This window comes from Protopterus annectens, chromosome 13.part0 (assembly GCF_019279795.1).
Source record: "Protopterus annectens isolate FY-2018-M chromosome 13.part0, PAN1.0, whole genome shotgun sequence".
NCBI classification, from domain to species: Eukaryota; Metazoa; Chordata; order Ceratodontiformes; family Protopteridae; genus Protopterus; species Protopterus annectens.
Genome location: NC_056747.1, coordinates 578,443,757 through 578,467,724, shown reverse-complemented (window position 1 = coordinate 578,467,724; position 23,968 = coordinate 578,443,757). Strand labels below are relative to the sequence as shown.

General features: G+C 37.5%; 1 protein-coding gene across 1 annotated transcript in view; it reads right to left on the bottom strand.

Moving 5' to 3' along the window:
• The window catches only part of LRRC75A (leucine rich repeat containing 75A), a 1,985,298-nt gene that overhangs the window by 104,956 nt on the left and 1,856,374 nt on the right, over positions 1-23,968 (bottom strand). The window lies entirely within an intron of this gene.

Sequence of the window (23,968 nt, the reverse complement as noted above, 5' to 3'; positions counted from 1 at the left end):
TAAGGGAAAATTCCCTTTTCCCCACTGTAGTGCAGTCTCGGAGTGAGAATATTAAAGTAGGGAGGGTGGGGGGGGCGCTTTTTTCTTTTTTTGACACATTTTAACGAAAGTGCTTTTCGGTAAAAGCGCTTTCGTTAAAATGTGTTTGGTGATGTTGGGTTCGACTGTTGCAGCTTCGTGCAATAGTCCTAGACATATATATATATATATATATATATATATATATATATATATGTGTGCACACGTGTATGTATATATATATATATATATATATATATATATATATATATATATATATATATAAATATATATATATATATATATATATATATTTATATTTAAAAACACTGAATTAGAAGATGGTCTAATCTAATCCACACCCAGGGTATTTTTATCTCCTGCAATCATATTGTATCCATTATTAAACTAACTGTGGATATTCTGGCCAAACTTGATGTCTGAATATTGTTGTGAATTTGGTGGCCAATACTGGGAGAAATGTCTCAGTTATCCCCGTGAAACTTAATCTTACCACAACCACTGCATAATCTTCCCGTCAACAAAATATTAGAGGAAAATAGTTGTGACACATAAATGAAAAAACTGTTTTATCACATCTGTATCCGAAACCACCATAACCTAGAATAGATGGACTGTTCTTTTTCCTAACCAGATTACAGAGATCAGCATAATAGTGCGGTAAACTATTTCACCTATTCTTGTCTCTAAGTCTTCTGTTTTTTATTCATACTCCTGGCATTAGCCAAGAAACATTTCAGGCTGCTTCTGCATTCAGAGCAAACTTTAGTTTGCCCCCTACCCAACCTAAAGGATTTTACTACCGCTTCCTATTTAAAATTCTTCTCAAATACTAACAACTTTTACATAATTCAATTGTAACTTCCTCCTCCTCCTACTATTTGTCATAATTCTCGTCTGTTTCTTAACAGGCACAAAATGAAGTCTAAAACCCACTTTCTTGCTAACAGAAATGATTTTTCTAACGTTATCCATCAATATGATGCTAGCCAGCATACCCACATCATTACTACCAGCCATACCAATAACGGTATCATACCTCACATAATTGTTGACCAGGATATCAACAGGTACCACAGTATTTCACATTTTCATACCCTCAGGCAGGCTACTATAACAGAATTGGTCTGCATCATGGGGAGTATATCCCTCAATCCCTGTCAGTACAGAATCACCAATGATCAGTCCTTGCACAGAATTGGGTTGGCTTTCTTAGGGCTATAATGAGCCTGCTGTACGGTGACCTGTTCAATAGTATAACAGGTACTGCAGATGCAGATCTTAACTAAAAATTGTCTCATACCCATTATAGTCTCTAAAAGAAATTTTCCTCTGAACTGAAAATTGAAAACAATGACTAAAGCTGAAAAATGATCTCAGGATGCTGAGATATAACAGGCAAATAGGTTGATGTTAAGCTTTATGAAAAGTAGAGGAGGGGTCCTGCTATCACACAGGACACTCGGAAGCATATACCTGGGATACCACATGTAGTTTAGGAAACCTGATATGGAGCTGGGCAAAAGCTGCCAAGAGAAGGTGGAGAGGAGGACCGTTACAACTGTTGAGGAAGACAGGATAATGCGTGAAGATAGACTGAAGTATTGTAAACCTTTTAATAAAGAAAACAGCATGGGACATGACATGGTCTGATGGAGGCAGGCCTAAGAAGGAAGACTGACAGGTAAACAGACAGCAAGAATGAGAGGTGTGAGGTTCATCAAGCTCGAGGAAAACATTTTTACATAAGGACTGGTGAAGCCCAAGAACAGCTTACCTAGTTAAGGTGTGCAGTCCAGACCAATGCAAGGAATCAAAAAACTTGATAGAGGTATAGGATGGGAGCGGGGAAGGTGTTGCAATGGCATGGAGGCTGCATGCAACAGGTGAACAAAAGAAAATATAGAAACCTTTTTTTTTTTTTTTTTTCATTTTTCTCTCTGCATATGTAAGAGTATGAATTACATTAACTGAATAAAAACTATTGTGACTGTACCCATCCACGTGGATGTTTTCATTACTGTGCATGGCACTAAGGTGCCCTTCTGTTCCATTTATAAGCAACTATGAACTGCAAGTTCATAGAAATGAGTAAGCCCTATTATAACACTTTAGTACTGATAAGCATTCAAAACAAAATTATGGCTAAGGACCTATGAAACATTCACGTATGGAGTAATATTGTTAATGGTTAAGGACCTATGAAACATTCACGTATGGAGTCATATTGTTAATGGTTAAGGACCTATGAAACATTCACGTATGGAGTCATATTGTTAATGGTAAGGACCTATGAAACATTCACGTATGGAGTAATACTGTTAATGGTAAGGACCTATGAAACATTCACGTATGGAGTAATACTGTTAATGGTAAGGACCTATGAAACATTCACGTATGGAGTAATACTGTTAATGGTAAGGACCTATGAAACATTCACGTATGGAGTAATACTGTTAATGGTAAGGACCTATGAAACATTCACGTATGGAGTAATACTGTTAATGGTAAGGACCTATGAAACATTCACGTATGGAGTAATACTGTTAATGGTAAGGACCTATGAAACATTCACGTATGGAGTAATACTGTTAATGGTAAGGACCTATGAAACATTCACGTATGGAGTAATACTGTTAATGGTAAGGACCTATGAAACATTCACGTATGGAGTAATACTGTTAATGGTAAGGACCTATGAAACATTCACGTATGGAGTAATACTGTTAATGGTAAGGACCTATGAAACATTCACGTATGGAGTAATACTGTTAATGGTAAGGACCTATGAAACATTCACGTATGGAGTAATACTGTTAATGGTAAGGACCTATGAAACATTCACGTATGGAGTAATACTGTTAATGGTAAGGACCTATGAAACATTCACGTATGGAGTAATACTGTTAATGGTAAGGACCTATGAAACATTCACGTATGGAGTAATACTGTTAATGGTAAGGACCTATGAAACATTCACGTATGGAGTAATACTGTTAATGGTAAGGACCTATGAAACATTCACGTATGGAGTAATACTGTTAATGGTAAGGACCTATGAAACATTCACGTACGGAGTAATACTGTTAATGGTAAGGACCTATGAAACATTCACGTATGGAGTAATACTGTTAATGGTAAGGACCTATGAAACATTCACGTATGGAGTAATACTGTTAATGGTTAAGGCACTTATTCCTGTTCTCCACTGCACTGTACTTGCTACAACTCACCACAGAGATTCTGAATATTTACCTCCACAGAATTAAGCAATGAAGGTATGGGAAGATGTAAACATACTCTTAATTTGATTAAAAAAATGTATTCTATTTTTGCAATTTTGACCAGTACTGTCTGAATGGGTATAGCCCATTTTCAGTGGAAACCAGGGAAAAAGCTCCATGATCCCTACAATACGACAGGTGTCCCTTGAACTAAAATTGGTGAAATACTGTATAGATTTAGATTAGAACATTATAAGAACTAGGCTGCATTTAATACAAGAAGTATACAGAACTCAATAGCTTACACTCATGTAACTTACATATCTGAAGGAGATAGCTTAGTTTCAATTCTAGCATGACCTTGAACAGAAGAAATGTCAAGCATAACCCATAAACTGGTAACTTTAGCAAAGGCACAATGATTCCAACATGGTTTAATAGTCAGAAAATCCATTCAATAACGAGTGATTCAAGAGTTAAATTCTACAGATGTCGTTTGTTCCCTTCTTTATTGAATTAATTTCATTGAAGTACTAAGAAAAATGTTCTAATCTTTGACCTTAAAATGCTATTTTCCCATCTAAACTGACACCAGTCCAAAGTTTTTTTTCAGAGACTTTGCCTCCCTTCCCCCTCTTTCTTGCTGCTTCTGTCAAAGATTCTGCATTTATTCAAAATGATATCCTCAAATTCAGTTCTCATGCCACTGCTGTTACAGTACAAAGTGAAAAGCAGGACTAAACTAGGATTGTGCATACATTTTGGCTGGTGAATTTCTGGAAGGACAGTTTAGCAGTTAAAGCTGTTTTCTTATTTTTTCCATTAACTTGATGTGACACCTCACCACCTCTGGGCCAGTAATCAAGGAGCCTCAATCTTCTCCACTGGCAACAGTGGAGGATTTCACTGGGGGGATAACAGGTACACACATACACACATAATCTCCAGATGCAGCTCTCTGCATCAAGCATAATCAAGCACAATGTCCCTTAAGAGCACACAGGGAACACAGTCAGTCTGGGGATGGTTTCTTCCTCTTTCTCCAGATCCCCAATAAGACTCCCCACTGTCACAGCTACAGAGTTGAGATCTCAGCTGAGTATCCAACCCTAAACCTCCAGCACCCTCTCTGTCCAACCAGTGCTTCATGTCTCTGCCCAAGTAGCTGACACACACACACACGCGCACACACACACACACACACACACACACACACACACACACACACACACACACACACACACACACACACACACACACACACACACACACAAGGCCAGCAAAGGTTTACTAGCTATGCCCTCTTTTGCACAGACTATAAAGTAATTATCACTGCCAACAGAACCCCTCATCAGCTACCTTAAGATCCTTACAAAGGTACCCGATATACTGAGTGAAATTAGTATTGATACAAATGGTAGTTTGACGAAGAGCAAGGCTATTAGGAGTAGCCCACATAGTGTCACCAAATAAATATGAAAATACTCTCAAAACTTAAATATCTCTACAAAGATCAGCCACAATGAAAGGTATAAATATATTTAATAATAAATAATAAAATAACAAGAAAATACTAAGTATATATTCACAGTGACATCACAGTTCAAAATCACAGGAAATATTTAAAATAACATTGAAGGACAACCCAGATAAATACAGAAAAACAATATCTAAACTAAGCTTCACTATATTCCAGACTGAATCTGAGAGAATCACTATTCCCTACTTACTTAACAGAGCAAGGTAGATGATGTGGTGAATGGTCCTTGTTGTTGTCAGGCCCAAGACAGAATGCAGAATGCTCAGTCTCATTAAAAGACTTCTCAAAATAAGATCTAAAATGTTTCTTCTGGGATAGCTTGTAGAATGACATCACTTCTGGTCATCTGACTTCTAGTTCCCATGCAAACCCCCATTGCTGGAAGCTGGCAGGATTTAGTACCTACCTGTAAAAATACACACAAGAGCTTTTGCTTAGATTTGTGGCAGGTGCTGGAAGTCATAAAACAATTTCTTACCTCCATGCTTCCAGAGTAGCAATTAGTTCACCCCAAAAAGAATACAGAAAGCTTCCTAGTACAGACTTTGTGTCTCTGGCTGCATTGAAACCTGTGAGATAGCATCTTTATGGCCTAGTCCATAAAGTGATTTATTTTCAGATATATTTTAAAGTTTGCTGGACTGAGGTTAACCTTCCAGTTTCCTCTGTTAAAATATATATATTTAAACAGTTACAATAGTGCATGCACATTTCTGTTCCCTCCAGTAGGCCACACTGTGGATACATTTCAAACACAAGCACTTTGCAAATACCTTTTCAACACAAACATCTGTACAAATCAGTCTGATATACACATGACCTACAGTTCTAATGCATTTGTAACATAAGCATCTTGTATAACAGCTTGATATTCACAAATGACATATTATTTACAAAATTGTAATTAGCTGTGGTGCCAGTGCCTCCTATCATCATACTTGGTCATTTTTGGAAACCATTTTTTCTTAATGTGGGACACTGGTGCAGTAATCAATGTTGTTGTCTCTAAATTGTTTCCTGGCTGGGGATCCTTTTGTGTGGAGTCTGCTCGACCTCCCTGTGCCCATGTGGATTTTTGCTAGATGCTCAGATTTCCTCACACATCCCAAAGACATGAGTTTAGGTGTGTTAGCAGTCCCTTGCTTGCACATAAGCATTTCTGCAGTTTGTGTGTGTGTGAAAACATGCGCACGTGCATGCTCAAGTCCTGTGTTTGATGGACATCATCTGTAGGCTTAGGTCACTGCCTTATGCTACTGACTGTTGGAATAGGTTCTAGCTCTCAACTTCCCACCAACACACACACACAACCGCAGAAATGAATTAATTAATGAATGAATGAATGAATAAATAAATAAATCAATAAATGATAGACACTGAGATTTTCCTAGGAATGGGGGAAAAGCATATTCAGTTAACATGAGTGTAGTAAAGCAGTACTTACCATTTTCCATACCCTACTACATAGTGATATTGCAGCAAAGTAGCACACGTAGTACTTCAAAAGAAGTGCAAGCTCCTGGATGTGTGAACAATCAAGCTTAATCTATGTAGTATAAGTGCTTGATGTAAATGCATTAAGGTCTGTACTTCACAATGCACTGCTAAAAAGCCAGTATAGCTCGCAAGAATGCAATGACAGATAGGAAAAGATAGAATGTTGATGCTTTCAAAATCTCTCTCCATTATTCATAAACATGATATTCACAGAGAAAGAGGTCTGTCCTAGGCATGAGACAACTCAGCTGTGAACTGCACCTCATGATTTTCCCTGTCCCAGACTGCCACCACTGCTGCACTATAGCTCTGCAAAGTACCCCTAATTAGGTGCAGTAACAGTGGTCTGAAATTCACAAAGGACACTACTCTGTGGTAGGAGTCTGTCTGACACAGCTGTACATTGCAATGAAGAATCATGTACCAAAGTGTCCTCACCGAAGCCTAGTAGTCATGAGTAATGAACTTGTAAACCAGCTCCTCTTTCACGTTGCATCACAGTGAATGATGCCTGCCCCAGCCTAGCCTAGCCTACCCATACAGGCAGTAAAATGAGGTATAAGCATCCTGTCTACTAATTCAGGCAATTGTCAGGCTCTCCAAAAATCATGACACCATTCAGCTTCTGAATCTTCCCATATAAGTGTTGTATTGGTCAGCCTGTACACCCATCAACTAGACATAACAGCAATCAGCCTATATGCCCCGAATGAATGGGAGTGGTATGAGTCTACGACACTTAGACTCTACTGTCTCCCAGTCATTGTTACAGAAGCCAGTGTCTACACCTACCACTGGGATAACAACTAGTAGCCACTACTATTCCCCCCCCCACACAAAACTACTTTTCAGCATGGCAAGGATCAGTCCCTGGCCCCTCCCTCACATTAATGTGACACTGGTCAGCACTTACACACACACACACACACACACACACACACACACACACACACACACACACACACAAACTACCATGACAGCAATGAATACCATCCAGAAACAAGCCTACCCAGAATGTACGTTCTACTACAAATTTTCAGGCTCCAATGCCTGTTCATCTCTCTTCTGCATAGGTCACACCGTAGCATACTTCACCGGCCAACCAGAGCTGCCCCATGTACATATTAATGATGTTCCAGGATTAAAGTCAAAGTCAGTGTATTTGTGGTTAGCCAGTGCTGAGTACTGACAGTTCTTCATGACACTGACCAGTGATAAAGTATTCATTATCATGTGGTAAAGACAGAATTTCTTTTTTAGTGAAGACATTAACAATGTTGTTAAATGTGGCTTTAAATATGAAAACATGTGATGCTTAACAGTAAGTCCCACAAGAGCAATGATTAGGCTACACTTCTCTAAACCTTATAAAGCTTTATGCTACTTCATTGAACACTTCTTTATTTCTATTGGTTATGAATCTTATCTTTCTTTATGACAGAGTAGGCTGTAATTAGGATGTTACTGTTTATGAGTGACCATCCCCAGGAATTCAAGATGGTTAAAAAATAAAATAATTCATTAATATTTGAAAATTGCTTCAATATTATTAGTTGATTCTAGAGAAATAAACAGTTATTAGAAGATTAAATGGAAATTACACTAAAGACAAATGCTGGCCTAAGGTGTGAATGTTACTAGAGAAGAATGATAATATTCTGACTATTTAAGGCATTTTATAACTATGTCAAGAAACTAAATGGCAATGCTCAGATCTGCTCTGAGCTACAACAGAATGACATTAAATATACTGATCCCAAGGATATTACCAATATCCTGGCAGATCGATTCAGTGCCAACTTCACTCCCCTCTCACCCTCTAAATGGCCCATCTCAATACCGGAAGATTGCCAAATTCCGGTAATAACAGCCACACAGGTAAAAAATGCACTCTCCAAACCTAGGAATACAGCATCCATGGGACCAGATGACATCCCAGGCTGTGTACTACATGAACTACAAAATGAACTGGCACCTCACCTAAGTTTCATGTTTAGTCATACCCTCACCTAAGGCTTCATGCCCACTGAGTGGCGCACAGCTACAGTTATCCCACTCCACAAGGGGGGATCCACCTTGGATCCCGGGAACTACTGCCCTATCAGTCTGATGAGCCTGATCTACAAGGCCATGGAACGTATTATCATGGAACTTATAAACGAAGACACTGGCAACCTTAAAACACTAGACCCCACCCAGTTTAGGTTCGTGAAGTGCAGATCTTGTCTCCTGAACCTGATTGACTTCTTCGAATCAGTGTCCAGAGCCGTGGATGAGGGTAAGGCAGTCCACACAGCCTATCTGGACCTCGCCAAGGTCTTTGACACCATCCCGCACTCTGGAATCATAGATAAACTTACTAAGTTGGGCATTAATCCCTACGTCACTCGATGGGTTGCCAACTGGCTTACTGACAGAACCCACACTGCAAAAGTAGCTGACTCCAAATCCAGCTCCAGACAAGTGACAAGTGGAGTACCTCAGGGTTCAGTCCTAGGACCTCTCTTGTTTGGCATCTACTTCTCTGAAGTACAGGCCAACACTAAGGGACTCTGGCTAACAAAGTTCGCAGATGACTGCAAACTGGGAGCCATTATTGAATCCCCAAATGATGTTGATACTCTACAAAAGGGCCTTACAGAAACAGATGCTTGGTGCCAGAGCCATGGGCTCAAGCTCAATGCCAAGAAATGTATAGTTACCCCCTTTGGTAAAAAACACGTACCCGTGAATTACCACATAGGTGGCAGTATACTAAACACTGAAAGTGTGATAAGAGACTTAGGGACACAGGTGGACAGTGGTCTTACCTTCAATAACCACATCGCCACAACAGTCAGGAAATCCTTCTATGTGGCACACCTCATCACTAAGGGCTTTACATCCAGAAAAAAGGAGGTCATTGTCCCACTGTACTCATCCCACATTAGACTCATTATAGAATACAATGCCCCATTTGGTATGTACCTCTCAAGACATCTGCAACAACTGGAAAGGCCGCAGAAATACCTCACTAAAAGAATCACAGGCCTAAAGCAGATGTCTATGCAGACCGCCTTAAAAAACTTCAGCTATACTCTGTCGCATATCGTCTACTCAGAGGTGATCTCTGCTTAACGTACAAGGCAATGTCAAACCCAAAGCTGTTGGACAAGCTACACTTAAAGAAATCCCAATCCCTCAGAGCCACACACTCCAGGGATCTAAACCTTGTCATCACAATAAACAAAACATGCTGGAGGGATAGGTTCCTGACGCAGAGACTCCCCAGACTCTGGAATAGACTGCCCATACATGTCAAGCAGAGCACCTCTTTGACCCTCTTCAAAAGGAACCTTGATGATTGGATGGGAGAAAGGGAATTCAACCCAGGGATCACGTCAGTCACCCTGATAGACAAGGGTCCAGGGAAGTAAATAGTGTGGGAAGAAATAGCCAGGGAATTGTTATGGCTAGGCTTGTATAGACCCTAGGGCCGATAACCTAGTACCAACCTATGAACCTATGAAATTGTATCGATTCTTTAACTCTCCTTTAACATTTAAGCTCATACTTTACTCTGTTTGTAGAAATAATCAATGGTCTTTGAAGTAAAAATAAAACTCAGAACCCCAGCTAACCCTGGAATGTTCAGGAACTACTCTAAGGCTAACTTCCTACTATTAAATGATAACCTGGAATTCTTTAACTCTCCTTTAACATTTAAGCTCATACTTTACTCTGTTTGTAGAAATAATCAATGGTCTTTGAATTAAAATAAAACTCAGAACCCCAGCTAACCCTGGAATGTTTAGGAACTATTCTAAGGCTAACTTCCTACTATTAAATGATAACCTGGAAAAATTTCAAGACCCCATAAACCCTGAGAACATTGCTACCTACACAGAACTGTTCACAGAAACTCTATACAAGCATGTTATGAGCTGCACAGATGCAACTGTACTCAGCAGGAATACATACAGAACTAACTCAGAAAACAAGCCACTCTGGTGGAATCATAAATAGGCTGCATAACAGAATAAAGAAACCCATGGCAAACATTAGGAGGTGCAGCACCCAGCAGGATAAAAGCACTCTCATCAAACTAAACAAACAACTCAGAGGACAAATAAAGTCTGCCAAAGCCAAATTTGAGGTGGATTTGGCCTCCCATGCCAAGGGCAGCCACAAGGCATTCTTTAGCTATATCCACAACCTCAAAGGCAATACATACAGTAGTTGTGTGAGGGAGGTCAATATTAACAAAGCCACCTATACTGAGCAGAAGATGTTGCAAACCCACTGGCTGACAAATTCAGCTCTAACTTTACCCCTCCCCCAACCTCCCCTCAGGAAATACCATCAAATATAACTCCCCCTACTATCAAAAGAGAAGAGGTCCTCAATGCTCTCTCTAAGGCCAAGAACACTTTATCAATAGGCCCAGACAATATCCCAGGATGTCTTCTAAACAGCATGAAACATGACCTGTCAGGTGCTCTAGAATTGCTATTTAACTGTAGCCTCAAACAGGCTTCATGCTTTATAAATGGAGAACAGCAACAGTCATCCCTCTGCACAAAGGTGGGCCATCTACAGATCCATGAGCCTCACTAGTCTCATATGCAAATCCATGGAAATAATTATCATGGAAATGATCAATAATGATATAGGGAACCTCCAGACACTGGACCAAACCCAATTTGTTTCATCAAGGGCAAGTCGTGCCTACTCAACCTGGTGTACTTCCTTGAGAAAATCACCAAAGCAATGGATGAAAGCAAAATGGTTTGCACTGCTAAACTTGACCTGGCCAAGGCATTTGACACAATATCCTCAACTCAGGCATTGTTGACAAACTCAAGAGGTTAGGGATAAACCATTATGCCATCCAGTGGATAGCCAGCTGGCTTGCAGACAGCACCCAGAAAGTTAGAATTGGAAAGTCCACCTCTACAAAGAGGCCAGTCACAAGTAGATTCCCTCAGGGATCGGTCATGGGACTACTACTTTTTGGCATTTACTTTCCTGAAGTCAAGGCCAATGTCAAGGGCCTCTGGCTTTCTAAATTTGCAGATGATTGCAAATTAGGAGCAGTCATAGAATCCCCCACCAATTAAAATGTTCTCCAAGAGAGTCTGATAAACAGAAATAACTTGTGTCAGAGCCAAGGATTACCAATCAGTTAGAACGATGTAACTGGTTAACTACGGTGTCTGGTTCCAAAAATGAGACAGATGGAATGCAAAAGCTGTATTTATTGAGACATCTGGTTTAGCGCTTTCATCTACCCTCCGTAGACTTCATCAGAACACCATATTAAAAACTAACAGACTTTAAATAGTATCAGTCATCCAATCATGTGATACATTGAATTAATCTAATGAATATTCATTAGTTAGTCCTAACTAAATGTATTGTAAAGCGATTCATGTGAAAATATCATAGAAAACATGAAATCACAGTCATAAATGCTGTTATAATCCATAATATGATACACTCAATATACATTATATTAATATATTAAAAAATAGAAGTTAAAAAAGTTAAAAATAATATTAAAAATATTAAAAATATGTGTAAATTGAACACCATTACAATGGGAAACGTGTAACATGGTAAATTGTACTGGGCCAATGACAAACACCTATACAAGTCAAGACGTTACTTCTATAGTACCCTGTTCATGCCCTTAAAAAGGGTTTAGTGGCAATACCATCATTTAATCCGGGGGGCTGGCTGCATTTAATAATATTTGCCATTTCACTTCTCTTTCCCCCAGTATACCTTTCATGTCTCCTCCTCTAGGGTTCGTATTTACACACTCTAATATTGCAAACTTGAAGGTATTACAGGTTTCACTCTCTTTTATGTGTCTGTATAGGGCATTGTTGGTATCCTGCTTTCTAATACAATAAAGGTGGTCATATATACGATTTCTTAACCTCCTCTCTGTTTTTCCTACATAGAAACTTGGACAATTAGTACAGATAGCCAAATAAACCACATACTGTGTCTGACAATTACCCTTTTTAAACTTAACTGTTTTATTAATATTATCTATAGTACGGGTATGTTCCTCACTTATAACATAACACTGTTTACAGTGTCCACATTTACTTGTGCCTGCGGTCATTGTATCCTTGTGTTTATCACTGTTTAGAATTTTCTTTTTTAAATTTGATCCAGTTTTATACACAAAAAGGGGTTCTGTTCCTAATATATTATGCACCCCCTCATCACACCGCAGAATATTCCAATTCTTGTATATAATACTTTTGACTTCCTTAACATAAGGATTAGACCCCAGGACACAAGCTCTGTTGTATTTCATAGTAATATCCATGTCTCTTGTACAGTTGGATTTGGTGGACCCATTACTCATCTCCATATCTACACCTAACAGGGGTTTATACTTTTCCCCCCACTCCCTTTTAACATACCCAGTAACATCACTAATAAGTTCATTAGGGTACCCCCTTTTCCTGAACATATTTCCTATATAGTCAATTTCTTTAACCATCTCAGAATAGTCCGAAGTCATCCGGGCTGCTCTGATATATTGTCCCTTAATTATACGTTTCTTTTGTTTCCATGGATGATTACTGGAGAATTCTAAATATGTGTTGCTAAAAGTCTCTTTTCTATATATTTTAGACCTGAAGCCCTTACTTGTGGTGTAGATATATGTGCCTAAGTATGATATACCCATACTATTACAATTATAGGTAAATTTTAGATATGGGCTGGAATTGTTGAGATATTCTAAAAACATTACTATTTCATCCATGGTACCAGTCCACAAAATAAATATATCATCCAAAAATCTGATGTAACAACTAATGGACTGGTACCATTGGTTTTTGAACATATATTCATCCTCCCAATCTAACAATACAAGGTTCGCAAACATAGGGGCACACGCTGCCCATATGGCTATCCCTCGTAACTGTCTGTAATGTTCACCTTCGTAATATATATAGTTATTGTCAAGCACAATACCAATGAATTCTTCCAAAAGACTAACTCTTTCCCAATCAAGTTGTGTATACCTCTGTATACTGTTTATGAATCTAATCATTCCATCTTCCTTAGGTATAGAGGAAAACAAGTTGACCACGTCAATTTTTAAAAATATTACACTGTCATTCCATAGATGGGAATTTAATTCTACTAAGAAAATCCCACGAATCCTTAACTATATGTGGGACCTCATTGTAGATAGTTTTTAACCATCTATTGATCACTTTTCCAAAATGGAAGGTTTTGCTTTTACTCCCAGCTATAATGGGGCGAAATGGGGTGTCCTCCATATTCTTGTGAACCTTGGGGATCCCCACTATAGTAGCTAATACTGGATGTTCTGCTCTCAAAAATTGATACATGTCTTGATCTATTCTATTGTCTAGTAGATATTCTTCAAGGTATAAATCAATTCTCCTATGGGCTATATTTATTTGATTTATAGATGAAATTACATAATTCCCAGAATTAATTAAAATTTCATACATTTTCTGTGTGTACTCACTTGTGTCATATATCACAATTCCCCCTCTTTTATCAGGGGTCATAACACGTATGTTGTGGTTACTACATATTTCATTAAAAATATTTTGTTCTTTTTTACTCAGATTGAACTTATGTCTTTTCTTTTTAGTTGTTTCGAGATATCTATACAGTTCATCTGTAACCACCTTCTCATATGCTACAAGGGTATTGTGCATGGGGGGTGTGAACTGACTTCTCTTTCTTAGATCATTTTTTCTTTCATACTCTTTATCATTATGAAAAAATAACTCAAGATTTAATTTTCTCAGGAATTTTTTGAATTCAACAATATTATCAACTATATCAAATCCCTGATGAGGTACAAACTTCATACCCTTGGCAAATAATACAAAATGTTCCTTCTCTAGTTTGTATGGTGTATAATTAAATATACTAAAATCCCCCAGTGTATATTTAACCTTATGAGACTGCACTATCTCCTGTTCCATGATTGTCCTTTCTGTTTGTTTCTCATCCACCCCCCCCCCTTGATATGGTATTTCTCTCCTTCTCCGATTGTCGTGTTTCCAATGATAATCATGTTTCCAATAATCCTCCTTGTAGTCCATCCTCCATTCCTGTTGTTTCCCTAAAAAAGATTGGTTATAAATATTACCACCATTATACTGCCTAAGAGAACTCTCACCCTTATTTTCCGAACCTTGGTCTTTCCCACAGTACCTGTCACCTATATTCCATTTGTAGGCTACCCCCAATCTGTATTGTTCCATGTCCCTCTTTAATTTCTTACATTTTCTATCAAAAATCTTATTACTACTTTTCTCCACATCATCAAATTGTTTAAAATACAAAGTTTACCATTGTGAAAACGGTAAATCTTTTACAATTTTCTCATTCAATTCATCTACTTCCTTCACTATTCTACATAATTTGCTATCATTGCATGTGATAATGAACTCCATAAATTGTATCCCAAAACCATAAAACATTTTATTACATTAATTTATCTCATTTTCAGTCATATCTACACCTATGGGTTGCTGGAAAAACCGCAAACCCATCGGTACTATTTTAGACTCTATACATTTTCGTAAATACATATTGTCAAGTTGCAGAGTTTTAATAACCCCCAGCTTACTGCCGAAATCATGAATAAGGTCTCTCAAAGTCTTAAAGTTGGTACTATTCCCTTCACTTTCACTGCCAAGTCGTGCTTCATGAAGGGAAAAAAAAATCATGTTTCACCTTTAAAAATGCATCCAAATCTGTATACACTACACCCGGTTTAACAGGCTCAGAGTTAGGTATCAACGGATTAATAGCAGTACCTAGATTAGACTGACCTGCTACCACAGAGTATGTCTAGCCAAGGACTAAAACTGAATGCCAAGAAATGCGTCATGGTATCCTTTGTGAAGTCATTCTCCCCTTGTAGATATCATATTGACAACACCCATTAGAGCTGACCCAGTAGTCAGGGACTTGGAGACATACATAGACAGTAATTTAGTCTTTGACCATCATATGTCTACAGTAGTGAGGAAATTGTTCTATGTTGTGCAACTTATAAACAAAGATACAACATCTAGGTCCAAGTAGGTCATTATTCCACTGTATTTGGCATTCATCAGACCTATCACTGAGTACAATGCCTTATTTGGTATATACCTTACCAGGCACATGCAGCAACTGGGACATCCACAGAGGTTCCCCAGTAAAAGAATACAAGGTATAAGTAACATGTTCTATGCAAACTGCCTCAAGGCCCTGTCCCTGTATTCTGTTTCCTATAGGCTATTGAGGGGAGATCTATGCCCGGCATACAAGACACTGTTAGACCCTACCCTGATGGACCACCTATATATCCACAGAACAAACAGCACCAGAATCACCCATTCTAAAGACTTAAATCTTGCCTGTGATATAAACAGGACCTGCTGGAGAGACAGATATGTATCCCAGGGACTATCCCTTCTCTGGAACAGGCTACCCATCCATATGAAGCAGTGAAGTGTAACTTGGATAACTGAATGAAAAATAGGAAATTCATTTATGGTTTCGCACCTATGTCTCTAATGGACACAGGCAGTCTATAAATGGTTTATCTCCCAGGACCCATGCTTACACTTATCAAGGGCACCAGAACTTGTCAGAGATTTGGGATGCATGGCTAGGCTAAAAAAGGCCTTTGGGGTTGTTAGCCTAGTACACACCTATGAATTGCTATTTTAGATAATTCATGGATTTTTGTTTTGTTTTCATTTTTATCTATAAAATTCTTTTGTATATTTTCTTGTTACAGCTGAGATAAGAAAATTATATGAATATATATATATATATATATATATATATATATATATATATATATACACACACACACATATGTTTCTTACAAAGTGTTTGAATTGCATGAATTACATCTATCTGTATTTTGTCTTTAACTCTGAAACATTTTAATAAAACTATTTAGAAAAAAAAAGTATCCGTGTAAAAAAAAAAAAAGAAAAATGAAATACCTATGATATTTTAAATGACCGCAGTACATATTTCATTTATGCAATATCTTCTAGTTGGAGTCGCATCGGCAAAAAATTATGAATAAATAAGCACCAAAAATAAAATAACCAAAAAAGTGAAAAATAATTTAAATCTTTATACCTGTTCTGTCTATAATCATTTTTTTTAACATTTCTCAGGTTTATTCGTTTAAAGAATGGGAATTTACTTTATGTTATGCCCATTTATATAGCCAACCCTATTTATTTTGTATTTAATGTTATAGTGAGTGAGCTGCACTCACGGTCAAAGAACTCCTTTATCATTTGCTTCAACACTGTTATAAGCTGCCTACCTAGAAATTTGGATGAAACGTCTCTGCTTAGCTGCTTACCAAGAAATGTGGAAAAAGATCCTCTGCATTTTTTTGTCCATTTACAAAACAGTAAACAGTATACACAACTGAAACATCATTCTTTTCTGGCACTTTCCGGCAGAGCAAGTTATGAGATTAAATGCTATTAACTGACCTCATATTCAGTTCCATCTTCAACATTAGTAAAGTGCTTAATGTCAAAAGGCATTAATAAATAGAATACTAAAGGTAATAAAAGAATAAGATACACTGAAATAATACAATAATACAGTAAGTACAAAACCACACAAGTGAGAATAACAACATTCAATAACTAAAATACCACTGTTAATGAATAATTAAAAAAAAAACAAGTAACCATACCTCTCAACCTGTTAATGCAAGAAATTTTAACAAAGACAAAATTAACGTGGAACAAATGTACAAAAATAGGGACAGATTTAATTGTTGTTCTTATAAACTTATAAATTTGATAGAATAACATCTTTTGCATTAGCATGCATTTTTCTAAAGGATGTGAAGTTTGAAACTCAAATGTCAACTTCAAGTCAAACTGACTTGCTAGAAAAAAAGACATTTTACAAAAATCTGAACATTCTCCAAAAATCTGGACAGTTGAGAGATATGCATGTAACAGGTCTGGAGGTTATTCAATCAAATAAGGTAACTCTAAGAGCAGGCACTGAAGAAAAATCCTCTATCCAACAGGGTATCAGGTTTCAAACATGTGGGGCTTGTTAAACAAATTAATACCAGGTATTTCAAATCATGTCTGAGGAGCCAACAGCAGCTCTTTGGAGGTACAGCACAAAACCCAAGGAGGCATTATGGAACAATAAGTTCTTGTAAGGTTTTTGGGTCATGGGGGATTCTATAATACCTCACAATTTACATCCATCTGAGAACTTGGTCAGCCAAAGGCCCTTTACATTAGCCTGTGAGAAATAGATGTCAAATAGGAGCATCCTAGCATGGACTCCTGTGGTACCCTGCTGTTGACTAGTCTCTTAGTAGAGGTGGTCTTGCCAATCCTGACTTCCTGGGCCCTGATCTGTGAGCCAGCTATCAATCCAGTGAGTTATATAGAGGTTTACGCCCAATTTTGCGAATTTGCCAACTATACCTGAGTGGGATATTGTATCAAACGGGCTCCTATCGTGTGATCGAAAATTGTAAATGGCGAATGCGCATTGAGCGAACCCGATTGGTCGAAACATCACGCGCATAACATGGAAATCACCGTAGGGAATATTTTCCCTTTACTTCAATGCAGTGCGATCTCAGAGTAGGAATATTTAAGTAGCGGGGGTGTGGGGGTGCAGGGGGGCTTTCCCCACCTGCTTACAGCATTTAGGTAAGTATATTTTTTTATTTTCATTTTTTTATTATATTTTTGAAATTTCAAACATTGCTCATATGGTGTCGACCATATGGTGCTCGATGTTTGAGATTTTGAAGATATAATATAGACCCATATCAAACACCTTAGCCAAGCCCAGGTAGGTGGTATATACCATATACCATTTTCCCCTCATCAATTGCCTTGGCAACCTTCTCAAAGATGTCCACCAGGTTTAGTAGACATGATCTTCCCTTGACAAAGCCAGACTGGACTGGGTCCAGTGTCTGAAGATTACCTATGTCTTTGTTAATCATTTTCATGATAATTCATTCCATAGCTTTGCATATTAGACTATTCAGACTAATAGCTCTGTTGTTTTTGGGATGGGTTGATGGTCCACCCTTGTGAAGTGGGATAACTATTGCAGTCCTCCATTCTCATTGTACAAAAAAAACAGTTTTGAGGCTATAACTGAAAAGTGACTCAAATGGTCCTGATTGGTAATGTTTCAAGCTATTTAAGAGGCACCCTGGGATATCGTCATGGCCCACTGAGGCTGTGTTTTTGGCCTTAGTGAGTGCCATGAAGACCTGCTCCTTGTTAATAGTTGGGGGGTATGTTAGTAGATATTTTATGGGGGGAGACATAGGGGAGTATGGGGTGAAATTTGAGCTGAATTTGTCAGTTAGCAAATTTACTATGTCACTCTAATTAGTGACGGTGGCACCATTGACCACCAGTTTGGCACACTGGTGTGTGCTGCCTTTGAGTTTTCAGACATAGATGTAGAAGGCCTTGTGGTTGTCCTTAGACTGCGAGGCTATACTGAACTTGTAACTGGCCTTGTTGGACTTAACTGGTCCTCTTAGTTTCCTGTTTAGTTTAATTAGAGAGCGCCTATCACTGTGGGAGTTGCTCTTCCTGATTTTTAACCATGACTTTTTTCCTTTTGTTATAAACCCCATTAAGGTTAGGATTCCACCTTTGAGGTTTGTTTTTAGTTTGTCCCATCCCTGTTCAAATATCTAGAAATGCCATTCAATGGGATAATGATTTATCTAAGCTTGAAATGCCAAACAGAAATACTTGTAGCCAAAATACTTAAAAATATGACATAAAGGGTTACTCAACTCAGCCAAACTGTACTATCATTTAGTCTGCCTTCAAAATGACTGAACATTTAGATTACACAATGACGTTCCTGGGCATTGACAATATCTTGATTTATTTTGAGAAGACAGATTGGTGGTAGAAATCAAATATTAAATAATCATCCTCTTGTAATACCTGAAAAAGTAGTCACATATCTAAAACAGCTCAGGCAGACTATGTAGGAAATACTACAATGCTTTGGATTTGTTAAGATATCAAGGAGCCTTCATCTATCATCTCAAACAAAGCATTTTCCACCTTCTACACAGATTTCATTTACTGTACAACATCTTTTGCTTTTTCAGCTTCTTGGTAAACTGACAGCCGAGTACTGTCAAACCTTTCAGTTTTGACAGTATCCACCGTCAGCTGCCAGAAAGAGACTGTCACTACTGCATGACTCTGCTTAGACAAACATGTTTTTCAGTAAAGTGAGTATTGTAGCAGTTTTAAAGAATTTTTCAACAGTATGCAGATATACATTTGCACTTATTCACCTACTGGCAGAACTACTGCCTCAGGAAAAACCTGTACTTTCACTCTTCCAGAATACAGCAGACAAGAACGTTTGAGAATATTTCAGTACAGGGTTATTATGAAAGCCTTTGATCTAAGAATACTCACTGGTTTTGTTGTATGTCATGATGCCTAAATAGTAAACAGGAATAACATTGTTTAGTCCTCAGATAGTACAAAAGCAATCCTTATCAATACAGTTTCTAATAATAAAACACAACAGAGATATGCGGGCATACCTTCTGATTATTCAAACCATTAACTCCTGCAATCAGATTAAACAAGGGTAAAATGCTGAGAAGCACATTACCGGCTAAACACTAGATGACAGTTGCTTTAAATAAGGAATATTATCTGTTGCACATACTGGGTACAGCTGCAAGATATTGTGGAATTTTATATTTAATTTCTTATAACCTGCACCATGGTAAAGGTGGGTAAATGTCATCGGTGAAACAATTTATAGTCAGAAAGCTCAGTAGAGTAAGCACTATATGCAAAAGGAATATACCCAGCCTGTTTGAACAAAATAAAATGCACACAGATTTATTCATCACCTGATCATCTCTAGCCCCTTTGTGGATGCTGTACTTCAAAATGATACTAATATTTGAAATAAGTTAACATGCAGCAACATCCTACACACATCCATGGGCACATGCTCTGGAGTTTGCTGCAAACAGTACTAAAACAAATGTGTTATTTTTCTTTAGTTTTCATTCAGATGATACAGCAAAACACATGTGGGCAGCTTTATGAAAATGTGCATACATTTGTTGGAGTCTGAGTCTTTTAGATGTGTTTTGGTATTGAAATTACAGTGACTTCAGATGTTTCTGTGCCCTACTACCATAACATCTTTTGCTAAGAAGTAATCACTTTTCTAATTACAAAACTACAAAGGAGATTTCTCTTCGAAAGGGCTTACAAGGCTACCATATTTTAATAAACCATTTCACACATTATTTGATGCTGGATTGGGGCTGCAATGTCGGGCTGTGTAAGAATCAGCAAACTCTAAAGCAACAAAAAAGAATAATATTGTCTTGGGTGTTTTTAGATGATGTCATCCCCTCCACTCAACCTAACAAATACAATATCAAGCTTAAGCATTAATCCTACGCCAGGCTTGTCTGACTAAAGTATTCTAAAGAATAAAGTGGACATCTACATCTTACCAAAATCCATGGTCAGAGTACTAACATATCCAAGCTTAAACAGTATATGCCATTCTAAATGGATTATGAGTAAGAATGGGACTGCAGACCTTACAAGTAAGAAGTAGTCTGTATGGAGCAAGTCACAATAGACTTGTTTGTCTAGGAAAGTAATGGTTGTCAATATTCAAAAATTCTACAATAGCCTCTCTCTTCAGTAACTTCAGTGAAAACAGTGCCAGTAAATAAACAGAATTAAAAAGTGAATGAATGAATGAAGAATTATTAAATCAGTGCAAGGAACTAAGTTTTTACTACAAATTTACTGGATGTGGAAATGATACAGATGCTTTCAACCAGTGAATATGAACTAACAATATCTGTTGGTACGCAGGAAACTTTCTTCAGCATGTCTCCTCCAGATACCAGGATTTTCTTTTCCTTTCACCGTCATTCTATTATCTTGATTTTCATTCTGAGAAACTCTTGTCTTACCTCATTATCTTGCTAAACACCCTATAACCAGAAACATTTATGTTCCATTTCCTAAGGCTATAGGTCTGAATATCAAGCTTGTGATATAGTAATTTTTTGGAGGATTGATAGACATAACACTGTGTTTGTATTTCTAATTGCTCATAAAAATCTAGTGATTTTTTTAAAATTAAACAAAGATATGCATAATTCTGCAGGAGTATTAGCTTGTTCAATAATCTAGATATGATATTATATGGTAGATACTATGTCAAAAACAATCTCTCTTCGCCTTGTTCTTTTTGCTTAATTTTAATAAAAAGCTATTTAGTCATGGTGTTAGGCCCATGAGCTGTGTGCTCCAGACTCAGTGTTGTAAAACTGAGTCCACATCTATGCCCACATCTGAGAGAACTGAATGCAGATGGGCCAGTTTAATGGCTAGGCTTCTTCCAGTGGCTACAGTCATTGGACTCTTCTCCCTCTTCCTCACTTCCCACTGTATTCTCCCCATAAATCTATATATGGTAAAGCGTACAGCACCCCTGTTTGACCTTTCCCCCATCTCCATCACTTTCCACCTCTCTCGATCTCTCTCTCGCTCTCATACACAGACCTCGTCTCTAATAAACTTCCACATATTCCTTTATGTACCTATCTGCCTTCTTTCAATGAGTGAAATTTCTTTTTGACAAATCATAATTCCTTCTTGTGAACATCCTAAAAAATTCTTACTACTATGTATGGTTTAGTACAGAATCATTCTTTGAGACAGGAATTAAACTGTATTACAATACTGACAGCTTGATACAATTAATGATCGCTACTCTTTTTATGTTTTAAAAACCACAGGCTTTTCCTTTGAATGGATATAATTAATCCTTATTGCAATATATTAGTATGGTGTTCGCCCTTAAAGCATCACTTTGTATGATGTGGCTATGATCCTTCTAAATATATCCAAGTATTACACCCTGGTCCAGGAAACAAGGAAAAGTAAATGTGTATTTTGATGCCTTAAACGCACAATCTTATCATTACAAAAATATACAGTCAATGACAGGTGTTCCTTTCTTCAACTTTCTAATTATGACTAAAATGGGTAAAAGCTTTTAAAATATAATATGCAGCTGGTGTAAAGATCCAGTAACAGCACACAAGATATGTCAGAGATACTCTACTTACAGCGCTGTACATTTCCTAGTGCACGATGCTTATAACATTTTTCTTTCTCTCACGAGTCGACTCAGACGACTTGGTGCATTTTTTAGAATTTGGACTTAAAATATGAAAATTATAATAAAAATGTATGTATTAAAAAGGCTCCTAGCACATACGCTGATTTTGAAAAAAAAAATGATCCCGTTATTTTTAAAGGACTTTATTAAAATTGGAATCCGGAGACTACTCTAGACTCTGTACACAAAAAGCTAAGCTTACAGTTTTCGTAGGGAGTAATTATGAATTGTTTGTTTATATGTTTACTCTTAGTCATTGAAATGCTTATCAGACAAAACACCATATGCTTGCTCTGTTTTATCAGCTGAGCTTTTCTGCTGTGCAGTGAAACCATTACTGTTAATTGGCTTTAAATTTAATCCTGATTAGCAGCTGTTCACGGTAGAATCCAGGCATTTCAAAAGGATAATGAGAGCATTTCTCAGCCTAATGTGGACATAATTATGCTGAATTTTTGGGCAATAACTTACCTAGAATTCTAAGTCTTACTTGTTGCACCACTGTAACATACTCCATAGGGCAGTATATGATGGCATCACTGTAACATACTCCATAGGGTAGTATATGATGGCATCACTGTAACATACTCCATAGGGTAGTATATGAGCATCACTGTAACATACTCCATAGGACAGTATATGATAGCATCACTGTAAAATACTCCATAGGGCAGTATATGATAGCATCACTGTAACATACTCCATAGGGCAGTATATGATAGCATCACTGTAACATACTTCATAGGGCAGTATATGATAGCATCACAGTAACATACTCCATAGGGCAGTATATGATAGCATCACTGTAACATACTCCATAGGGCAGTATATGATAGCATCACTGTAACATACTCCATAGGGCAGTATAAGAAAATGCTCAGAATTATGACTCACACCTTGCATTTATTTGTTCAAAATATGGAACCTGGATTCTGGAGTTGTTCTGTTGTACACAATAAATGATCGTGCCATTGTTACTGAAAATGTACTACCTTTTCTATTATTAACACTGGGATTACACAATGTTATTTGAATGCACTTGGAACACAGGAGGCTAAAGCATTTCTACTTAAAGAACTGAAAACTGCAAGACTATTTCATGGAGGCAAGAGCGTCCTTTACATTTTTCTGCTAGTATATTTAAATGCATATTTAAATGGCAGCACAGATATATAAAATAGTACAAAATGAAACCCCTCTGAAAGTAAAGAGCAGCCGAGTGCACATCCTAATAGCATATAATAAAATTCCCTATTAGAGTTAGTAATATTAGGAAAGCAGGCTGGAAAATGGAAACTAGTCTAACATTTTAACTGATTATATCCGAGTGACACCTCCAGGTGCATCTGTAGTTAACGCTTACTGAATCTTCTAGGTGTCAAATATTGCTTGTTCATATTTCTATTGATAATTCCAAAACCATGCTATG